Genomic DNA, 6,767 nt, shown 5'->3' with positions numbered 1-6,767 from the left:
AAGAAATTTATTGATCAAGATGGGTGGCTAGCCAATACTCGTTTTGATGAAAAGACACCCATTTAACATAACTTTAGTTGAAATTTCTGAATAAATTATGTAATATAAAATGTATTATTTCAAATAATGTTTGAGGATGATTAAAAAATTTATAAATTGCCTTATGTCTTATTTATGATTTTTTTATGAAGAACTAATTTATGGTAATATGTTTAAATGGTTGGAAAATAGCTTCCCAAATTTAAAACTTTTGAAAATAAAACGATTTTCATTTACTAGAATTAGTGTCTTTGTTTATGGGACGTTGATTATTGATAGAGTTTGTGTTAGTGTTATTGTCTTTAAAATATAAAGAATATAAATAAAATACAATATACGAAGAAATGAAATTACCGAATTGAGATGTTGATCCAAGGTATGTGCTAGACACATTTATCTTAACACACTTCTACTGTCTCCCATTTGTGCTAGATATTATCGTAGATGACTATCTCTTAGGGTACAACTAATCTAGTAATGATTCTTCACTAGAATTACCACGCATCGAACATGACAATGATACATGAATCAAATCACTGGGTTTCAAAAAAATAGACGAGTTAAGAACTCGAAAATCACTCACAAAGATAAAGATCTAATAACTTTTAGAATTTTGGAGTGAGAAGTGATAAAATGATATGGTGATTTTTATTGCGGAAATTAGAAAGAAGGGTTTTATATTGTTGAAATAATAAACCGTCATAAAATTAAAACCAACTATTAATCATTGATCCAACGACTGACATTGATTGTGTCTTTATTGACTTTTACATTTCATCTTTATTAGAAAAAACATGTTACTTGATTTTTCTAAATTGCTAATAAATTGATAGCTATAATCTAATGAATGTTACAATGACAATTAACAAAATTGAATATATTTAATTTTTTATTTTTCTCAAACTATTAAATGTTAATTAAATTTTTTAAAAATTAATAACAACAATTTCATTATTTGGATAAAATTTTACTTAAATTTCGTTTTAGTTGTTGGGTTTTGCTACAACAAAACTACAGATCTTCTTAGAAATTAAACCTGTAACAAATCAGTTTCCAAATCGTCTATGACGAACAACAGATTTACCAAGAACTGAAATAGCACAAAATAAACGACAACACGATATACGTGGTTCGGTCAAAATCTACCTACGTCCACGGGAGGGAAAAGTTTCACTAAATCAAAGAAATGTCAATAGTAGAAACTTACATGCCCTACTCTCAAATTAAAGAAGTGATTACACTAGAAATGATTGGACTACTCCACAATCAAAATCTCCCACAATCTTTCTCTCTAGATCAGGCAAAGAATAAAAAAGAAACCAGAAAACCATAGATTTGTTCACTCTCTCTCAACCTTACTATGTTATGAGAAAAATACCTAAAAAAAGTATTTATATTCTAACCCGTTTTTATAACAGAAAACCCTGACCCGTTTATCCGGAATTTAAAACACGCCTGCAATGGCAAGGAACACCTCAACAATTCTCCCCCTTCCTAGCCATGGGAGAATATTTCTATAAACATTCATCATCGTGACGCTCCTTCCAGAACTATTCCGGCTTTGGAACAACATATCATCATATCTGACCCGTTCTCATATGTATGAACTTTCTCCAAGTATAACTCCTCCTCTCGAGCACTTCACAGATCCAATGGTACATTCTTTGGATGTGTTTTGAACGTGAATGGAAACTTGGATTTTTGCTCACATGTATAACACTTTGTGAGTCACTAAACACCACGAACATGTCTTGTGTTATACCCGTTTCCTTCAATAATTCCTTCATCCATCTCATTTCCTTACAACATTCAGTAATGGCAATATATTCAGCTTCTGTAGTAGACAAAACAACACATTTCTATAGACGAGACTACCATAATACAATTCCTCCTCCAAAAGTATACAGATACCCTGAAGTTGATCTCATTGTGTCAATATCACCACTCATATCTGAATTAGAAAACTCTTCAACATGTGGATTTCTTGTACCATAACACAAAGCGTATTTGGAGGTCCCGAATATATCTCATTAGCCACTTAACCGCTTCCCACTGTGTCTTACTGTGATATGAAAGGAAACGACTAACTACTCCAACTGCATGAGTTATATCTGGTCTTATACAGACCATTGAATACATCAGACAGCCTATTACTGAAGCATATAGAACACTACACATTTCTTGTCTTTTCTATTCAACCTTGGGAGACATTGTCTTGTTTATTTTCAAGTGTGTATCTAATAGACAAGTAACTGGCTTTGCCTTGTCCATACAGAATCGTTTTAGAATCTTCTCAATATATCTCTCTTGAGACAGCCATAGCTTTTTCTTCACTCAATCACAAATGACCTACATTCCAAGAATTTGCCTTGCTTGACCCAAATTTTTCATCTCAAAAGACTTAGCCAAATATTTTTTCAACTTGGCAATCTCGAGTTTGTCTTTCCTAACAATCATCATGACATCAACATATAAGAGAAGTATAATAAAATCATTAGATGCAAATTTTTGCATAAAGACATAGTGATATGTAGACGTCTTCATGTACCCATTGATGGTCATGAACGACTCAAACTTAAGATATCACTACTTCGGTGCTTGCTTCAAATCGTACAGACTTTTGACAAGTTTTCACACTTTTCTTTCCTCACCTTTCTTATTGTAACCTTCAGGTTACTCCATATAAACATCTTCATCCAAATCACTATGGAGAAATGTAGTCTTGATATCAAGTTCTTAAACCTCAAGATCTATACAAGCAGCTAGACCTAACTACACCCGGATATAAGTCATCTTCACTACTAGTGATAAAATCTCATCATAACTGATTCCATGCCACTGGCCAAAACCTTTGACAACCAGCCTAGCCTTGTATCTTAGCTTTATATCATCACCTTCTTGTTTGATCTTGTACACCCAATTATTTTGTAATACGTTTATTTTCTTTGGTCTTTCAACCAGTTCATATATGCTATTTTTTAGCAATGACTTCATCTCTTCATATATGACAACTAGTCATTCTTCCTTATAAGCATCCTCAAGAGCCTCCTTATAGCATATAGGCTCTCCACAATAAGTTAGAAGAACATACTCTATAGTAGGGTACTTAGAACTTGATCTTTTCACCCTAGTAGACCTCATAAGTACTTCTATTTGTTGATTCTATAGATTTCCATCTTCTTGTTGAACTTCAAAATCAGCCTCCATATTATCACCAAGATCAGTTTCAGTATAATTTCCATGGCCTACGGCTTGACCTTGAGGAACATCATCATCACTATTTGAGTTTGAAGCTACATATGGCCTTGTAACCTTAACATCATGAGACAACTCAAGACCAGAAAGGTCACGTATGTATGCATTAAGCTTTTCACCATCTTCAAAATTCTCAATAGTCTGATCTTCAAGGAATACCACATCTCGGCTTCTCAAAACCTTCTTGTCAACTGGGTTATAACACCTGTATCCCCACTTTTAATCCTCATAACCCAAAAATATGCATTGTCTAGTTTTTGCATATAGCTTAGACATTTCATTTTTTGGAACATGCACTAAAGCTCTATAACCAAAGACACATAAATAGCCATAATTAACATCTTTACCTGACCAGACGCTTTCTACACACTTATTATTCAATGGCTTGGAGGGAGAACGATTGATCACATACACTGCAGTGCTCATGGCTTCAGCCTAGAAATGCTTAGCCAACCTAGCATAGGAGAGCATACTCCTCATCCGTTCCAGCATTGTTCTGTTCATCCTCTCTGCCACACCATTTTGTTGTGGAGTCTTGGGCACAGTCTGTTCATGTCGAATACCCTACTCTTTGCAATAATCATTAAATGAGCCTATGTACTCTCCCCCATTATCTAACCGCACCCTCATCGGTTTTCTTCTTGTCTCTCTTTCAACCAACTTGTGAAAGACTTCAAACCTTACGACAAACTCATCCTTGGACTTTATATAATAGGCTCAAACCTTCTTAGATGAATCGTCTATGAATGTTACAAAATATGAAGCACCACCTATGGATTTAATCTTTATAAGACCACAAACATCTGTATGGACCAGTTCAAGGACATTATTTTTCAGTTCCACTTTCAACTTACTGAAGGAGACTCTATTCTGTTTACCCTTCAAGCAATGCTCACAATTTTCAAGATGAACATCCTTGAGATTTGGCAACTCATTCCTCTTGATCAAAACATTCGGCCCATTTTCACTAATATGACCTAGTCTCTTATGCCACAACTCAGAGGATGACTCCATCATGACATAATATATTGCATCATAGATAATTTTCAAATTTGTCTTGTATAAGAAACAACATTTCTTACCTCATGCAACAATCAATGAACCCTTGCTTAGCTTTCATGCTCCACCACTAAAAACATTATGGTAGCCTCCATCATCGAGCTTACCTACTAGTATCAAATTCATTCTCAAATCAGGAACATGTCTTACATCTCTCAATGTCAGGAAACAACCCATGTTTGTATCGATTCTAACATCACCAAGACCAACTATTTTGGACACACCACTATTACTCATGTGAATCTCACCATAATCACCAGCTTTGTAGTACTAAAAGTAACCTTTGTATGGACTAATATGGAATGAGGCACTTGTGTCAATAATCCATGATGTTTCATTTTAGGACGTGCTAAGACAGGAGTCTTGACAGTTAGAAGCATATGTCAATTCACCCTCTAAAGCATAAGCATATGTATATGCACTCTGTTCTTTCTTTTCTCTGGGTTTCACCATACCTTTTGCTTTATCATTTTTAAATTTTCAGCACTCATTTTTCTAATGACCAATTTTACCATAGTAATGACAAACACCATCCTTCTTTAGAGCTCTAGACTTGCTTTTAGACTTGCCCTTGCTCGAACCACTTATATTATCCTTTGATCTTCCTCTATCAATCACCAACATATCAGACTTAGAGGGTTTATTCCCCTTTCGATTCTCCTCATCAAGTAAGGAACTGGTGACAAATTTCATATTGACTTTACCATTTGGTGTTGAGTTACTGAGAATGATAATAAGTGTCTCCCAACTTGTAGGCGAAGATCCAAGGACTAAAAGTGCTTGCACCTCATCATCAAAGTTTATCTTCATCATACTCAGCTGATTCAAAATATTTTGAAATTCATTCAAGTACTCAACAATTGATATATTATCAATATACTTCACATTTACTAGCCTTCGTACTAGTGCTGCTTTATTCCCTACTGACCTCCCAGCATAGAGAGCTTCAAGTTTGCTCCATACACCATACGTCGTAGTCTCGTTCTCAACATGATGCACAATATTTACACCAACCTAGGAACGAATAAAGTTACAAGCCTTTCTATCTGTCTTTTTCCAATCAGGCTCTTTTATAGTCTTGGGTCTAACACCCTCCTTTTCAATAGCTTCATTAAAATCATCTGAAAATAATAGATCACTAATCATCAGTTTCCATTGCCTATAGTTTGTACCGTTCATACTCACCATATCAGGTCTAGATTTCCCCATTATTACTACCTTAACATCTAACAAAAACCCCAACAAAGAACCAGTTGAGCTCCTTTTTGAATTTCGTCATGTAACTAGTAGAGCACTCTGCTCCAATGTTAAAACAAATAACCAATCAATACTGCTCTGATACCACTGTTGTGTTTTACAATAGCAAAACTACGGATCTTCTTAGAAATCAAACCTGTAACAAATCAGTTTCCAAATAGTCTATGACGAACAACAGATTTACCAAGAACTGAAATAACATAAAATAAACGACAACACAATATACATTGTTCGGTCTAAATCGACCTACGTCCATGGGAAGGATAAGTTCCACTAAATCAAAGAAATTTCAATAGTAAAAACTTACATGCCCTACTCTCAAATGAAATAAGTGATTACACTAGGAATGATTGGACTACTCCACAATCAAAAGCTCCTCCAATCTTACTTTCTAGATCACCCAAAGAACAAGAAGGAAACCAGAAAATTCTAGATCTGTTCACTCTCTCTCAACCTTACTATGCTATGAGAAAAATTTCCAAAAAAATATTTATACTCTAACCCGATTTCATAATAGAAATCCCTGATCTGTTTACCCGGAATTTAAAACCCTCCCGCAATGGCAAGGAACACCTCAACATAACATTCATTTGATTTTATATACAAAAATTCTAATTTCCATTCATTAATGGAATTTATGAATTAGTTTAAAATTTCAATAGTTTGAAGAAGATTGGTTTTGAAATTTTAGAACATTAGTTTAAAATGATAGAATAAAATATGCAGTACTAAACACAAAATATAACAATGTTTGATGAACAAATGTCAACATATTTAGGGAGTCATCTATTTCATAGATATCTCATTAAATAATAGTTCAAGTACGTTAGATTAATTACAACACCTTTATCTATATTTATAAAAGTACATTAAGTCATAAAGTACTGATGTATGCTTAACAATGAGAGCAAACATTCATCATCATCTGTTACAAATCAATCACCTTTCATGAAATATGAGCGGAAAAGGGGACGTGGAAAAAATCAATATGGCATATAAGGAGAATATGGAAATAACAAGAAAGATTGAGAACGTAATTGTAATCTTTGTTGTATTGTTGTTTGATTTCTACCATTCAGAAACTTTAGGGTCGTTTATCTAGTTTTGATTCTTGACTTTCCCACTTTTTTGGAATTTTTAATAAAATTGTGCTAAAC

This window comes from Impatiens glandulifera, chromosome 3 (assembly GCF_907164915.1).
Source record: "Impatiens glandulifera chromosome 3, dImpGla2.1, whole genome shotgun sequence".
NCBI lineage: Eukaryota > Viridiplantae > Streptophyta > Magnoliopsida > Ericales > Balsaminaceae > Impatiens > Impatiens glandulifera.
The sequence above is the reverse complement of the archived record's forward strand: the minus strand, read 5'-3'. Positions refer to the sequence as shown.